Source organism: Pongo pygmaeus, chromosome 1, assembly GCF_028885625.2.
Source record: "Pongo pygmaeus isolate AG05252 chromosome 1, NHGRI_mPonPyg2-v2.0_pri, whole genome shotgun sequence".
Taxonomy (NCBI): Eukaryota; Metazoa; Chordata; class Mammalia; order Primates; family Hominidae; genus Pongo; species Pongo pygmaeus.
The window spans coordinates 3,398,441-3,416,616 of record NC_072373.2 but is presented as its reverse complement, the minus strand read 5'-3'; the positions used below and the strand labels follow the sequence as shown (position 1 = coordinate 3,416,616).

The following is an 18,176-nucleotide window of genomic DNA, read 5'->3' as shown; positions in this document are numbered from 1 at the left end:
TCCTACCTCAGCCTCCCATGTAGCTGGGACTACAGGTGTGCACCACCATGCCTGGCTAATAGCTTATATTTTTTGTACAGATGGGGTTTTACCATGTTGCCCTGGCTGGCTTTGAAATCCTGAGCTCAAGCAATCTGCCTGCCTTGGCCTCCCAAAGTGCTGGGATTACAGGTGGGAGCTACTGCGCCCGGCCAATCAGTTTTCCGTTAATAATACTAAAAATTCTTGGATTCCTTCCTGCTTATTCTTTGAGGCTTATCTCAAATATCATCTCCCCTCTCAAGCCTTCTCTGATCTCCTTTCCCCCCTCCTAATTCTTTGCTCCAGGGAAGTTGTTTCCATCTTCCAACTCAATGGCATTAAAATGGTATTTTAATGTAGGCACTTATATTTTAAATATTTGTTTACATACATCTCTCCTATCATATGAGCTCATCTAGATAATGATGGAGGGCACACGCAGTGGCTCACACTTGTAATCCTAGCACTTCAGGAAGCCAAGGCAGGGGGATCACTTGAGCCCAAGTTCAAGACCAGCCTGGGCAACATAGTGAGACTCCATCTGTACAAAAAAAAAAATTAAAAGTGTATTAGCCATGCATAGTGGCGTGTGCCTGTAGTGCCAGCTACTCGGCAGGCTGAGATTGGAGGATTACGTGAGCCTGGGAGGTTGAGGCTGCAGTCAGCTATGATCATGCTACTGCACCCCAGCCTGGGCACCAGAGCAAGACCCTGTCTCAAAAAAATAATAATGATGGAATCTTGTTCTTCGGCTTCCTTATGATTTTGCACTAATCTGAATGAAACCAGCCTGATTTAAACCCTGCATCTTTAGTAATAGATAGGAGTCTGACACCCACCTTCAACTTTGTGGTAGCCTGCCCAGCTTCCCAGAGGACACCTTTGTGCCCGCAGGCTTCCGGTGGCCATCGGAGCCCCAATCTAAACTAGGATAAAGTATATGTTTTGTGGTATTGTCACCTGTTTAGGATGAGAAGAGGCACTGAAGCTATAACCCTATTTTCTGAGCCAGATAAAATAGCAAACATATATTTGCTCTACCGGGTTATTTTGACAAATTTATCAAGCATCTTCAAAATATACAGTACTAGTCTAAGCATTAGGGCTAATGCAGAGAGCTTTTGCACCAGTAGGACAGAGGAAAAAATGTACACAAATTAGAGTGCAAGGCATAAAGCAGTTAAAAGCCACATTATCAAGTACATTCAAGGAAAGAGGTAAGCAGTTCCAGCAAGTAGGCTGGGCGCGGTGGCTCACGCCTGTAATCCCAGCACTTTGAGAGCCCAAGGAGGGCGAATCATTTGAGGTCAGGAGTGTAAGACCAGACTGACCAACATGGCAAAACCCGATATCTACTAAAAATCCAAAAAAAAAAAAAAAAGAAAAAAAAAAGCCAGGCGTGGTGGAACATGCCTGTAATCTCAGCTACTCGGGAGGCTGAGGCAGGCAAATTGCTTGAACCTGGGAGGTGGACGTTGCAGTGAGCCGAGATCACGCCATTGCACTCCAGCCTGGGCAACAGAGCGAGACTCCATCTCAGAAAAAAAAGTTCCAGGAAGTCAGCTGTGAATATTTTTTCTATGGCAATAATAATAAACATAAGATGCGGGTATAGATTCCTATTTATGACTACAACTCTCCACATGTCTAGAATTTGGTGGAAGCAAATAGGTCTTAGAATTTACCCCAAAGCTTGAATTACTGAAACTACCTGTTAGTAATAGTCATTTATCACATGGATTTGGCGCTGGTGTCCTAAGGATATAAGTACAGGGAAGTTCTGGGCATGCATTAGTGCTCTAAGGAAAGGCCTTCGCTGGTTAATGTCCCCAGGTTTGGGTTGGTAGCCTACCATTTGGTATCATACTGAGCTCCCTAATTTTGAGCTACATCTAGAAGACCATGTGCCTGGTGCCAAGAGGGACACTTAGACTATGTGTGGATGGAGCTTCATCAGCTGTTCTAATGAACGTTTTGCAAAAGACCATTGTGAGTGAGATGGGAGTTTCTCTGTTTTCAAGCCCAGGACCCTGCCTGCTGGTGTGTCCCTCTTCTGAGTCATTCAGCCTTGACCCACTCTAGGGAACCGGAGGAATCCACAGCCCAGAGCTCTCCGATGGTGGCCTGTTTGACAGTCACATTCTGAAAAAGCAAACCTCTTGGCTTGATTTCTTGCTGGAATAATGAAACCCAGCTCGGCCCCTGCTTGACAATTGCCTTTGGGAAAAAGGTAATAGCCACCATGAAGCACCATTCAGTTGGACCTTTCCAAAAGCCACGGGTTTTTCTTTACCAAAGTCCTTCATTTGAGCCTATAATCTGTGAATGAAAAGAAGCGATGATTCCTCTAAAAGCCTTTTGGTTGGAGTCAGAGTCACCCTTTGAGCATTGAGTTCTTGTCCAGGGACCTCTCCTATATCGTCTTGGAGTCATGGGTGTTGTACAAAAGCAACAGGCCTAGCAGAGCTACCAGCGTGTGAGCATTTGCAGTGTGAGCCCAGGCTCTCTACAGGACGAAGATTCTGTTACCAGCGTGTGAGCATTTGCAGTGTGAGCCCAGGCTCTCTACAGGACGAAGATTCTCTCACCAGCGTGTGAGCATTTGCTAGTGTGAGCCCAGGCTCTCTACAGGACGAAGATTCTGTTACCAGCATGTGAGCATTTGCAGTGTGAGCCCAGGCTCTCTACAGGACGAAGATTCTCTCACCAGCATGTGAGCATTTGCTAGTGTGAGCCCAGGCTCTCTACAGGACGAAGATTCTGTTACCAGCATGTGAGCATTTGCAGTGTGAGCCCAGGCTCTCTACAGGACGAAGATTCTCTCACCAGCATGTGAGCATTTGCTAGTGTGAGCCCAGGCTCTCTACAGGACGAAGATTCTTACCAGCGTGTGACCATTTGCTAGTGTGAGCCCAGGCTCTCTACAGGACGAAGATTCTGTTACCAGCATGTGAGCATTTGCAGTGTGAGCCCAGGCTCTCTACAGGACGAAGATTCTCTCACCAGCATGTGAGCATTTGCTAGTGTGAGCCCAGGCTCTCTACAGGACGAAGATTCTGTTACCAGCATGTGAGCATTTGCAGTGTGAGCCCAGGCTCTCTACAGGACGAAGATTCTGTTACCAGCGTGTGAGCATTTGCAGTGTGAGCCCAGGCTCTCTACAGGACGAAGATTCTCTTTTCACCCTCACGTCAACCTCACGTCAAGATGGGAGATAAAGAATAGCAAAGTAGGGCTGGGTGTAAACTCTGGATACCTTCTTCAGGTATCCAGGGATAGATGCTGTGATTACTCCTATTTTATAGATGAAGAAACAGATGCAAGGAGCCCACGTCCCATGCACAAGCTAGGATTCAAACACAGTGGGGCTCCAGCGCCTTCCCTTTCAGTCCCCACATTAGCCTCTGGATGAGGTGTGGGGAAAAGCACACAGATCAGACTGGGGGGACCTGAGTTCCAGCCCCAGCTCCTCGCCTGCTGCCTGCGTGACCTTAGAGTCCCGAGGGCTGCATCTGTGAAATGCAGAGGGGGTGGCAGACAGCTCGTCACAAGGAGTGAATAAGATCGTGCAGATGAAGGTATTTGGTATACTGAAGAGCTCTGAGAATGATGACGATGATGTGCAAGTCTCTTCCAGGACTTTTTGTGTGCCTTTCGTAGTGTAATACAGACCCCGGCACATGGGTGTTCACACTTAGGATATGACCAGCCTCACAGCTAAGTTGCTTAGCATATGGTACCAGCGAACCCAAGTTTGTAAACCAGAACTTCCCATTGCCTTCTTGATTGTCAAGTTTGACCCTAGCCAGCATCCTCTGAGACACTGAAAATAGACCCTGTGTGTCCAGAGGCAGCTGAGCGTTTGTCTCAGGCCAACCTCACATTCAACCCACTATCCTCCATCTTGTTCCTCCACAAGGAAAGGGATGTGAATGCCTATAAGCCATCAGAGATGCAGGTGAAACAAACCTCAGTGCATCATTGCACAGGGCCAGACGGGGGGGCCGGTGTTTCCCTGCAGAATCTGGAGGACAGCTGTGCCAGCCACGTGTTCAGGCCCAGGATCCACAATAGGAAAGGGGTTGCTAATGCATTTCAAACTATCTCTAAAGTTGTGAGGGCAAATGGCAAAATCCCATCATGTCAAGTCTTCTTGCTATATACATTTGAGTAGAAAATGACACAAGCCAGAAGCTCCAAAGCCTGAGATCCAGAGCATAAACTCCCGCTGTCATGTTGAGGCCGGGGCAGTCCAGTCATAAGCAGTGCTCCAAAGGAATGCGGTAGGCCGTTCTCGTCTTGCCGTAAAGAAATACCTGAGGCTGGGTAATTTCTAAGGAGAAAGGTTTATTTTTGGCTCACAGCTCCACAGGCTGTATGGGAAGTGTGGTGCTGGCATCTGCTTCTGGTGAGGCCTCAGGAAGCTTTTAATCAAGATGGAAGGTGAAGGGGGAGCAGGTGTGTTACATGGCAACAGAGGGTGCAAGAGAGAGAAGGGGGAGGTCCCAGACTTTGAAACAGCCGGATCTCGTGTGAACTAATAGAGCGAGAACTCACTCATCAACAGGGGATGGCTCTAAGCCATTCAGGAGGGATCTGCCCCCATTATCCAGCCACCTTTCACCAGGCCCCACCTCCAACACTGGGAATCACATTTCAACATGAGCTTTGGAGGGTACAAACATCCAAACCATATTGGGCTCTATCGTTTTTGAGATTTTATTCACTGGGTGACAACGTAGAGCCCCCACAGCTGGGCTGATATGATTTGTTCCCGTTTCCTGGGCACCCAGGTATGCAGGGCCACGAAATGAGCCTCTTGTGACAACTGAGCCACCTTGACCGATGGCTTTAACTCGGGGCCTGGAAGTCAGACTCGCATGCTTTGAGGATATTTTTGTGGTGGTGTCATTTGTTATGAGGGTTATTCTTTATTCTCTTGGTACTTCCCAGCCTCGTTACTTCTCTGTGCCGAACTGTGCCAGGAAATCACTGACTTTATCATCATCATGATCACCATCATCATCACCATCACTCAAACTTTGGTAGTGCAGTGCAGTGCTTGCTAGTGCCAAGCTCTAGACTCGGTTCTTTATATATACTCAGTCATCGCGTGTTCATGGCAGTCTCATAGGACCAGTACTACAAATATGTCTAAGGAGATTTCCTCGAAATCTCCTTTGTCACAGCAGCCTGGAGCATGCAGAAGCAGGTAACAGAAATACCAGCAGCCACTCCTGACTCATCACTGATAGTGGAACTGGTAAGGGACAAACTTGTAAATGAGCAAAGTTAGATTTCTGGGCCTCATCACCACCTCCCCACTCAGGGCTGTGCCCCTACCCCACAGGTACCCGGTACCTTCGTGCTCTCCAAGAATGCCCCGTGCTGCCACCTTCCACCCCCATCCTCCTGCCTGTACCTTGTTGCAAATCCCCAACACCCTGGGTCTCAGTTGACTCTATACCTACCCCAAAAGGCATCTTTCCTGCGGGTGCTCCTTCCCATGAAGCCCTGTGGTAAGGTCATGTGCTGTCTTCGGTCAAATCAAAACCCCAATATCTGATAAGAGTCTAATGATATATGAGAGTTCCCACTATTCCCAACCTTGTCAATATTTGTATTGTTTGATTTTTAAAGTTTTTGGCCATCAGGTGAATATTTAATAGTATGTCATTGTAATTTTAATTTGCAATTTTTCCCGATGACTGCTAAGGTTGAGTATCTTTTCATGTTTATTCTCTTTTTGTATAGCTCCTGTTCATGTCTTTTGCCTGCTTTTCTGTACAGTTGCTTAGCTTTTTGTTTATTGATTCACAGGAATTCTTTGTAACCTCTGGATACCTTCTGCAGGCACCACTCATTGGGCCTCTACTGACTAGGAACGATCTTTCAGTCATTTAAGTGTTTGCCTCTGTGTGGAGTTGTCTCTGGGCTCTCTAGCCCTACGCCATTACCACAGTCTTGATAACATTGTCCTTTGCTAATTTTCTTTATGGCATGTTCATTTTCCATTTATTAATTTCTGTTCTTTGCTATTTTTTGGGGGGGCGGGTAGGGGAGACAAAGGTCTTGTCACCCAGGCTGGAGTGCAGTGATGTGGTCATAGCTCACTGCAGCCTTGATCTCCCAGGCTCAGTAGCGATCCTCCCACCTCAGCATCCTGAGTAGCTGGGACGACAGGTGTGCACCACCACGCCTGGTTAATTTTTAAAAATTTTTTTCTAGAGCCAGGGTCTTACTGTGTTGCCCAGGCTGGTCTTGAACTCCTGAGCTCAAGTGATCCTCCCATCTTGGCCTCCCAAAGTGCTGGGATTACAGGCATGAGCCACCACACCCAGCCCTACTTTGCCATTCTTTATCTCCCATCTTAAGGTGGCTACTTAGCTTAGCAGTTTCCCCTTCTTGTTCTGTAAGCACCTACGTTGCTCTCTAAGTACTGCTTTGTCTGTATCCTCAAGTTCTGGTAATGACAGGTATTTTCACTATCATTCACTCAAAATATTTTCCATTTCTCATTGTAATTATCATTTTTTGAGACAGGGTCTCATTCTGTCACTGAAGCTGGAGTGTAGTGGTGTGATCTTGGCTCACTGCAGCCTTGACCTGCTGGGCTCAAGCAATCCACCTGCCTCAACCTCCTGTAGCTGGGACTACAGGTATGTGCCACCATCCCTGGCTTTTTTTTTTTTTTTTTTTTTTTTGGAGACAGAGTCTCACTCTGTTGTCCGGGCTGGAGTGCAGTGGCACGATCTTGGCTCACTGCAACCTCTGTCTTCTGGGTTCAAGTGATTCTCCTGCCTCAGCTCCCCGAGTAGCTGGGATTATTGGTGCCTGCCACCATGCCCAGCTAATTTTTGTATTTTTAGTAGAGATGGGGTTTTGCCATGTTGCCAGGCTGGTCTCAAACTCCTGGCCTCCAGTGATCCACTCCCTGCCTCAGCCTCCCAAAGTGCTGGAATTACAGGTGTGAGCCACCGCGCCTGGCCCATTTTAATTATTTTGTGATCCATGGGTTATTTAGAAATGTATTTATTAATTGCCACAGTTAGGTTACTTGGAATTTGTTCCTTTTGAGCCTTTTAAGCCTTGCAAAGGCAGGTGCAGCACAGCCTAGGGCTGCTTTGATCCCACTGTTGGCGCAGTACCCTTCTGAGGACTCTGAGGAATGATTTGCATATACTCACATATATATGTACACCCATTATATATACCATATATATATATATACCCAATGATATATAAAATATACACACATACCCAATATGTATATACACCCAATGTTATATATATATACACACACAATATATATATACACCCAATGATATATATATACACACACACACCCAATATATATATACACCCAATGTTATATATATACACACACACTCTCTCTATATATATATACACCCAATGTTTTATATATATACACACACCACCTATATATATACACCCAATGTTATATATACACCCACCCTATATGTATACACCCAATGATATATATATACACATACACACACCCAATATATATACACCCAATGATATATATACTTACACACACCATATATATATATATATATACACCCTATGAATATACACACACACATTCCCCCATATATATATACACCCAATGATATACATACACACACACACTATATATATACACCCAATGATATATACATACACACACCCCATATATATATACCCAATGACATAAATAATACACACACCCTATATATATATACCCAATGATATATATAATATACACACACTATATAGATACACCCAATGATATATCTATACACACACACCCCCAATATATATATACACCCAATGATATATACACACACACCCTATATATATTTACACACCCAGTGATATATACACACACACACCCTATATATATACACACCCAGTGATATATACACACACACACTGATATATATATATACCCAATGATACATATATATACACATACATCCTATATATATATATACACCCAATGATATATATATACATACACACACCCTATATATATATACACCCAATGATACATACACACACACCCAATATATATACACACCCAATGATATATACACACACACACATCCAATACATACATATACCCAATGATACATATATATATACACACACCCAATATATATATAAACCCAATGATACATACACACACACCCCCCCATATATATATACCCAATGATATATATACACACACACACCCCCAATATATATATAACCCAATGATATACATATACACACACACGCGTGCCCTGGGTATAAACAGATCTCCTCACTCTGTCTGCTTGAACACAGACTTCCAATCCCTTCTTGGCTTCGAGGATTATTCCGACTCTCTTTTCTGTGGCCTTGCTTGTTTTTCTGTACACATGCGGATTAGAGCTCAACCAGAGGGCTCCAGAGAGCTCTTGCTTGCTCTCAGGTCATCTCTGTCTTTTTTTTTTTCTTTGTTATTCTCTCTCTCTTCTTCTATCTCTCTAATTCTTTCTTTGCATCTCTCTCCATTCTTCCCTTCTGCTATTTTGTCCTACAAATTTTAGCTGCCCTGGCCTCCGCCAAGTCTAGGCTTTCCTTGTTCAGAAGGATGTGGCTGCCTGGCTTTGCTTGGGTCCCCTGTCGTGTTTGGGGGCCTGGAACCTCTCTCCTGGCAGTGAGCTGGGGCACTTACAAGGCTCAACTCATCTTTTTCCCTTCTCTCAGACATGACTTTCCTCTGCTGCTTGTTACCCAGTATCAGAAACCCATTTTTTTTTTCTTATAGTTTGTTTGGTTTTCTAGTTGCTTAAGGTTGGAGGGTAAATCCAATTTCTATTTTTCAAACGTGGCCAGAAGCAGAAATTTGGTCATTTGTGATCATTTTTTTTTTGTTTATTTCTTTAAACAGTTTAATTGTCTCTAACATGTTAATCAACTTTTGTTGTTTATTTGTGATCTAGGTTTGAACATCTCATCCTGCCATCTGTGGTTTCTGCTGGCTCTTTCTCATGGTGCCGTGTTTCTTTGTTTATTTGTGTCTAGGGGCTACTCATTTTCACTGGCATTTTATTTGTGAGAATTCTGCAAGCTCTGGGATAAAGAGAGTTTACTCCAGAGAGCATTTGTGTTTACTTCTACCAGGTGCCAGTTGAGGATAGTCTAAATTACATTCTCAGCTTGAAATATTTTTGACCACCCAGATATGGAGGACTAAGCCCGCAGACCTGCATGTAATTCAGACCAGCATTCGCAATTCTCAGGACAGTTTCTTTCCCCTCTGCTCAGTGCTATATTTCAAGACAGTCGTGTCTTGAATACTTAAAAGGGACAATTGTTGGGGGTTGATTTTCCTGTGAAAATTCACATGTGGAGCAGGCCTCCAGCTTTGACTGCTGCCACATAAAACTCAGCAGGGTGTTACCTGGTTGGGCAGATGTCTTTGGGGTGAAAGAAAGCTTGCCTGTTCTGCTTATTTATCTTGAGTTCCCAACTTCACTTGCTTTTTTTTGGCCTGAGGATTCTTTACCTTTTTGCAGGTTCAACAATGCATTTGCTAAGACTTAAAAATAATATCCACGGCCGGGCGGGGTGGCTCACGCCTGTAATCCCAGCATTTTAGGAGGCCGAGGCAGTCAGATCACCTGAGGTCGGGAGTTCGAGACCAGCCTGACCAACATGGAGAAATCCTGTCTTGAGTAAAAATACAAAATTAGCCAGGCATGGTGGCAGGTGCCTGTAATCCCAGCAACTGAGGCAGGAGAATCGCTTGAACCCAGGAGGTGGAGGTTGCAGTGAGCCGAGATCACGCCATTGCACTCCAGCCTTGGCAACAAGAGTGAAACTCCATCTAAAAAAAAAAAAAAAAAAAAAAAAAAAATTCCACAACATTTAACTGTACTTAATAAGGTGGTTTTCCTAGGAACCCAGCCTATCATACTGATCCTTTTTTAACTGTACTTGGTAAGAAGGTTTTCCTAGGAACCCTGCCTATCATATTGATCCTTTGCTTTTTTTTTCCTGTTACACCCCTCTCCTTTTAAATAAGTAAGGAGATCATATAATTTATTATCAAAGCCGCTTTTGAGAGTGAAAAGGGACACTTAATTATTATTTAATGTTTTGAAATATTTTCTGACACATCCATCTATATTGGTGAACCTATAAAATACTTCTATTCAAAAATTACTTTCAAACATAAAATGCTTTCTTAATAAAAGAAAATACCTACATACATCAAAGTAGAAAAAGGTTAAAACTGCTTTATATTGTTTATCTGGACATTAAAAAATAAGCAGAATAATCAATATACTTTTGTGTATTTTAATCATTGTCTTCACTATCTTCTTCTAATACCACTTCAGTAGTATTTTTCTTAACACTATTTTTTCTATTGTTAATGTCAGGGCATTTTTTTCTCCTTCACATAATCCAGCTGCCTTACCTATATGTTTACACATATGTTTATGTGCATTAACACATCAAACCATCTGTTTTTGGTAACTGTGGCTTCTGTTTCTCTTGATAGAATATCAGTTTGGTTAAAAATAATTGTGAATTTATTCGTACCACCACCAATTACAAGTTTATTTCAGTGAAATACATTTCTCAATTCAGTGAGAATATTGTGTGTTAAAGTATCAAAGGATCTTCCCACAAGTCAATTTCCAGAGCGTAGTTGTAGAATTTCACATTTTAATCTTCTATACAGTTTGAGCTCTTGTCATCTATATTTCAGGGTCCCCTGTTTGCAAATTTTGTTTTTAATCATTGCAATTCATTACAGGCTTCAGAGGCTGAGCTTTTTTGTGTTTCATTTGTTGAACACTTGATTATGGATTACAACTTATTTTGAACTACATGCCATCAAAATTTAGATGACTTGTTTCCAAAACTCGAGTACTTTTTTTGTAGAGCATTTGGATTGACTCATGAAGTATGTTTTAAAGTTAAAAGCTGCCTAATGTCAGCAATTTCCTATCATTTCATTATTTCAAGTGTCAAATATTTCCCAAATCCAAATGTTGACAGGCAGCAAAGAGAGAACTGCACACTCTCCTGATGAAATGTTTTTAATCCAATTTAAACTTCATAAAAAAATTTTGTAGTTCAGTTACTCTCAGTTTATGTAAATTTTACAAATTTCAACACAATAGCTTGTGCTTCTCTGGGTAGAATTAGAACTGTGTTTGAGCTCAGTTATGAATTACATATGTACATCAATTACAGGTACATTTCAGCATAATAAGTTTCTCAGCTTGGAACATTCTATCTTTTTTTTGTTTTTTATTTTTTTGAGACTGAGTCTTTCTCCGTCACCCAGGACTGCAACCTCTGCCTCCTGAGTTCAAGTGATCCTCCTGCCTCAGCCTCCCAAGTAGCTGGGACTACAGGCACGCACCACCACGCCCAGCTAAGTTTTGTATTTTTGGTAGAGATGGGGTTTCACCATGTTGCCCAGGCTGGTCTCAAACTCCTGACCTCCAGTGATCCACCCGCCTCAGCCTCCCAAAGTCCTGGCATTATAGGCATGAGCCACTGCTCCTGGCTGGAACATTATGTCCTTTTTTTTTTTTTTTTTTTTTTTTTTTTTTTTTTTTTTTTGAGACGGAGTCTCTGTCGCCCAGGCTGGAGTGCAATGGTGCAATCTCAGCTCACTGCACCTCTGCCTCCTGGGTTTAAGCAATTCTCCTCCCTCAGCCTCCCAAGTAGCTGGGATTACAGGCATGTGCCACCACACTCGGCTAATTTTTTTGTTTTTAGTATAGATGGGGTTTCACCTATTGGCCAGGCTGGTCTTGAACTCCTGACATTATGTCTTAAAGTGCTAACTCTGTTCACTGCACATACCTCACATGTTCCTAGATGAGACCACTGAAATAGAAAGTGAAAGTCTATCCAATTCTTCCATCTCATTTTAATAAGTCTTAGTAATAACTACTTGTATTTTGAATAAAGAAATGAAAAATCCAGGACAAAATAAACCAGACAGGATGCAGGGTAATTGGCATACACTGAGACTTCTAGGCAAGTGAGCATCTGGTCAGCCGAATTAAAGCCCTCGGAGGGGTTCCTGTACCCTGGGTTCTTAATACACCCTTGTTGAATGAACAATCTGAGGTAGCATATTTGTTTGAATAAGGCTTTCTGTGTGTTAGTGCAAAGGAATGAGGATGGGACAGGTTTAGGCTTTGTAACAAGACCTCCCAAAGGCTAACACATAGGCAGCTGCTTCCTCTGCAAGCAGAGATGACCCTTGTGGCCCTTTTTGAAACACCTTTTTTACATGCCAGAGGTATTGAACTTGACTGTACCAAATGGCTTTGTCAGCCCTTTTAACTCAAATATCCCGTTGGGATCAAACATTTTTGCCCTGGAGACCTTTGTACCTGTGCAGCAACCATATAAGGATAGCCTGGGGGTAGTAACCCAGACACAGCTAACAGCGGGGCCTGATGGACTTGGCCAGAGTCTTGGCCTCAAATTGAGGGCACATCAGTGGTTCTGACTGTTCCTCTTCGGGGAACGCTGTACATCAGGAGGGGCCTGATGGTAACGTTGGTGTAAAATGTCTCTGTTGTGATCCACCCTTGAAGATTGTGAGCTGTGCAGAACGAAGCAGGCCATGGCTTGTCCTCTAGGATGTGATGGGAGGCTGAAAGCATCTCTCTGCTGTGACATAGGAGGGACCGTAAGCCTTATACTAGGCACTCATTCCAGCCCAAGGCAGCATCATCTGCTTTGGTTTTCTTTCTTTCTTTTTTTGAAACAGTCTCACTCTGCCCAGGCTAGAGTGCAGTGGCACGATCTCGGCTCACTGCAGCCTTAACCTCCTGGGCTCAAGCTATCCTTCTGACTCAGCCTCCCAAGTAGCTGGGACAACAGGCATGTGCCACCATGCCTGGCTACTTTTTTTATATTTTTAATAGAGATGGGGTTTCGCCATGTGGCCCAGGCTGGTCTCAAACTCCTGGATTCAGACAATCTGCCTGCCTCGGCCTCCCAAAGTGCTGGGATTACAGGCGTGAGCCACCGTGCCTGGCCTGCTTTGGTTTTATTCTGACTGTAGCTCCTATGAAGAAAAATAAAAGGTGATGCTTTGGAAGTTGTAGAGTTAGGAAGCTGGAGACTTCTTCTGATGGAGAGGTACACCCAGTAGATACTTATTTAAATACTTACAGAAAGATGACTTTATGCCGGACACTGTGTTAGGTCCTGGCTATACAGGAAGGAGAGAAGTGGCATCTGCCCATCCTACGCAGCTCTCCGGGAAGGAGGTGGTAGGAGTGGCATTTGGGCCATCCAGGCAACCCACCAAGTCCCTTCGCAGCACTCCAGAAAAGCACTGAGATGTTTCGAAACTAAAACAGACAAACAAAAGGGACCAAAGAGGTGGCATGAGTAGCATGAGTCAGATGTGATTAATTCCTAATTCCTTAGCTGCTGCTTTTTGTTCGTTTGTTTTGCTTTGTGTTTTTGAGATGGAGTCTCGCTCTGTCACCCAGGCTGGAGTGCAGTGCAGTGGTGCAATCTCAGCTCACTGCAACTTCCACCTCCCAGCTTCAAGTGATTCTGCTGCCTCAGCCTCCCAGGTAACTGGGATTACAGGCACACGCCACCACGCCTGGCTAATTTTTGTATTTTTAGTAGAGACGGGGTTTCACCATGTTGGTCAGGCTGGTCTTGAACTCCTGACCTCAAGTGATCCATCCGCCTCGGCCTCCCAAAGTGCTGGGTTTACAGATGTGAGCCACCATGCCTGGCCCCCTATTTCCTTATCTTCTTATCGGCAGCAGGACTTTGAGAAACGGCTCAGTTAGGGTCTTGCAGGGATAACAGTGATTAGAGCCTGAACACAAACTACATTTATCCCATGTCAGAAATGAATAGCTTATCAAACTTACCAACTTAAAAGATGCAAGAATTGTGCAACAATAGCTACCTTCTTTTCAAACAAAATAAACATCACTAAAAAACTCTAATCTTCCTTAATTATTTTTCAAGAAATGGATAATTCCTTCACGTCATTCTCCTTTAAAATTTTGTAGATTCTCCCTTAAGTTACTAATGTATGAGTTGTGGCTTCTGTGTAATGTCTTTTCTCAGACTTGTATTGGTAATGGAAAGCATTCTTCAACTTAATTTCCTTTTAATTCCTTCCAATTACTATGCACTGTTCTTTGTGCCAAGTGCCAATCCAGTTATCCAGTTGGTGCATTTTGTGAAAACTGTAGGATCATGGAGATCATGTTTCTTTTCTTTTTTTTTTTTTCTGAGACAGCGTCTTGCTCTGTCGCCAGGCTGGAGTGCAGTGGCACAATCTCAGCTCACCACAACCTCTGCCTCCCGGGTTCAAGTGATTGTTCTGCCTCAGCCTCCCAAGTAGCTGGGATTGCAGACATGCACCACCACGCTCAGCTAATTTCTTGTAGTTTTAGTAGAGATGGGGTTTTGCCATGTTGGCCAGGCTGGTCACGAACTCCTGACCTCAGGTGATCTGCCTGCCTCAGATCACCCAAAGTGCTGGGGTTACAGGCATGAGCCACCATGCCTGGCCAGGATCATGTTTCTTTAAACCACACATGATACCCAGAAGGCATCATAATAGAGTTGGCTTCATCATCTTCCTTATCATAGGTTATGCTTGATTTCAAAAGAAATTTGTTCCTGGACAATACACAGAAAATGCACTTAATAATAGCCCCTCAAGTTTTCCCCAGCCAATGACTGGTTAGCAGTCTAATAAGGATCATATTGGACAGGTATCTTTAACATAAAACAGCACAGGGAATCCTGGGCCACTCTCATCGTTAGGCTCTTTTCACAGGTAAAGCCTATGTTAGAAGGCTTCTGAACCACAGATGCTAAAGAAAAATTAGTTAAAATTTAAGACTGATGAAGTATTCCCTACGACTGAAAAGGCAATCTTATATGACAAAGGACACTATCAGGAGGTTGAAAAACAACCTATAGAATGGGAGAAGATATTTGTAAATCATATGTCTACGATTAATATCCAGAATATATAAAGAACTCCTGTAAGTCAACAACCATCACCACACCCAGTTCACAAATGGGCAGAGGAATCTTATGGACATTTCTCCAACGGAGATATATGCACAGCCAAGGAGCACGTGAAAAGATACTCAGCATCGTTAGTTGTTAGAGAAATGCAAAGCAAACCCCAAGAAGGTACCACTTCCTAGCCAGCAGGATGTAGCTATTAAAACAACAACAGAAAATCAGTGTTGACAAGGGTGTGGAGGAATTGCAGTCCGTGTGCGTTGCTGGTGGGAATGTAAAATGGCATAGTCATTGTGGAAAGGAGTTTGGCAGTTCCTCCAAGAGTTACATATAGAATTGTCACATGGTCCAGCAATTCCATTCCTAGGTTACCCAAAAGAATTGAAAGCAGGGGAGCTGGAGGCCATTATGCTAAGTGAAGTAACTCAGGAATGGAAAGCCAAATTCCTATGTTCTCAGGTATAAGTGGGAGCTAAGCTGATGGTCCACAAAGGCAGACAGAGTAGGGGAATGGACATTGGAGACTCTGAGGGGGAAAGGAGATGGAGGATTAAAACGCTACATTTTGGGTACAATATATACTACTTCGGTGACAGGTGCACCACAATCTCAGACCTCACCACTGTAAAGTTCATCCATGTAACCAAAAACCACTTGGACCCCTAAAGCTATTAAATAAAATAAATAAATATAAACATTCAGTAACATTATCTTTAGAACAACACTTTTTAATAAACTTGGGCATGAAGAAAAAAGGCTGAATATTCCATCGTATGTGTGTGTATATCCATATATATGTGTGTATATATATATATATATATACGCACACACACACAATGTATATGTCTAGTGTCACCAACTTAGTTTCCTTTCCTTCAATATTAAATGTCTCATATTTCCCCCAGACTTTTTGAGAGATAGTTGAGAAATAAAGTTGTGTAAGTTTAGAGTGTAGTATGTGATGATTTGATATATATTGTGAAATGATTAACACAAGTTTGGTGACACACCTGTCACCTGTCCTAATTATCTTTTTTTTGTATTGTAGTGAAATAAATATCTCATTTAAAAAAGAAAAAGAATTGAAAGCAGGAAATGAAGAAGATACTTGTATACCAGTGCTCACAGTAGCATTAATCATAATAGCCAAGAGGTAGGGACAACCCAATTGTTCATCCACAAATGAGTAGATAAAATGTGGTATGTAAATATAATGGAATATATATTTCATTGAAAAGAATGTATCTTTTAATTTTTAATTTTTGTGGGTACATAGTAGGTGAATATATTTATGGGGTCCATGAGATGTTGGGATACAGACATGCAATGTGAAATAAGCACGTCATGGAGAATGGGGTATCCATCCCCTCAAGCATTTATCCTTTGAGTTACAAACAATTCAATTACACTCTTTTAGTTACTTAAAAACGTACAATTAAGTTGTTATAGTCACCCTGTTGTACTTCCAAATACTACATCTTATTCTTTCAAAAATTGGTTGAACCTATTAACCATCCCCACATCCCCCATACTCTCCCAATACCTTTCCCAGCCTCTGGTAACCATCCTTCTACTCTCTATGCCTATGAGTTCAATTGCTTTGATTTTTAGGTCTCACAAACAAGTGAGAACATGTGATGTTTGTCTTTCTGCGCCTGGCTTATTTCACAAAATGATCTCCATTTCCATCCATGATGTTGCAAACAACAGGATCTCATTCTTTTTCATGGCTGAATAGTACTCCATTGTGTATATGTACCACATTTTCTTTATCCATTCACCTGTTGATGGAAATTTAGGTTGCTTCCAAATCTAATGGAATATATTATTCACTCATAAAAAGTGTGAAATTCTGATACATGCTGTTAATATAACATGGATGTACCTTGCAAGCATGTTGAGTACATTGTATGATTCCACTTATACAATGTACATGGCACAGGCAAATTCAGAGAGACACAAAGTAGAATGGTGGTTACCGGGGGCCGGGGGAGTAGGGAGTGGGGAGTTGTTACTTAATGGGTAGAGTTTGTTTGTTTGGGAAGGTTCTGGAGATAAATGACATGATGGTTGCACAACAATGTGAACGGCCGCAATGCCACTAAACTGTGCACTTAGAAACAGTTACAATAGGACATTTTATGTATATTTCACCACAATAAAAACAGGAAAAGGCAGGTGATTTCTAAGGACACAAGTCCCTTGGAGTTGCTAGTTCTGTCAGACTTTTCCCCTTGTTTTTCTGAATGACAAGGATTAGTAGTGGATAATAATGAGTGGATTCATGGAATTGAGCAGGACATGAAAGAATTTCCATAGACAGAGATGAAAGGGCATTTCTGACTTGAAACCTGGGATAAGCACCGATGCAGGAGAGGCACAAAAGCTCACGGCGTGTTCAGGGCATAGTGAATAGAGGGGTGCGTCCCCCGAGCCTGCAGAGCAGGGAGGGATGTGTAGGAAGGCACCTTCATCCTCCTCACTCAGCTGCCCAGCTCCAGGTCCAAAGCCGCCAAATCATCTTTCTTGTCACCATCACATGATAAGGGGGAGTCCTTCCCGACTGCCAGTCAATGGAGTAACACATGGAACCACGGTCATGCCAGTCTGAGCCCATCGGGCAAGCCCCGAGGACCCCATCTCGGGGAATGACAGTCTTGGTGGCATCGGCGCTTCACCAGGCCTCCTGGGACCATATTCAGGATCCCCAACTGAGTGCTGGAAAGACCACGGGTCAGGAGCAGGGAGCAGGGGTGGAAGGAGATGGCTCGTCCTGACCTTGACAATCAGAATCTGTTTTAAGCTTCACGCTGCTGACTAAACAGAAAGGCTACGGCGTAGGGAAAGACGTGCGCATGAAATCACAGGAAGAAAGACGTTTCACGAACAAATCCATCCTCCCAAACCAGTCTGAATCCCTCCCGACAAGGTGATGTTACCATGCAACTGGCCTGGCCTAATGAGCTGCTTTCTGTCATCCCTCCTGGAAGGTTACCCTGTAACACAAGGCGTGCCCACTGACATGCAGCCTGATTGAGCAGAGCAAGATTACACCTGTCTGCCTTTTGTGTGTACAAGATCAGAACACAGTCAAGTGAATACAAATGCAATGGCTGCTTGGG

The 18,176-nt window shown here is 43.2% G+C and overlaps 1 protein-coding gene across 3 annotated transcripts in view; it reads left to right on the top strand.

Annotated features, from left to right (window-relative positions):
- Nucleotides 1-18,176, top strand: part of KIF26B (kinesin family member 26B) — a 566,488-nt gene that overhangs the window by 512,092 nt on the left and 36,220 nt on the right. The gene's annotated exons all lie outside the window — the stretch shown is intronic.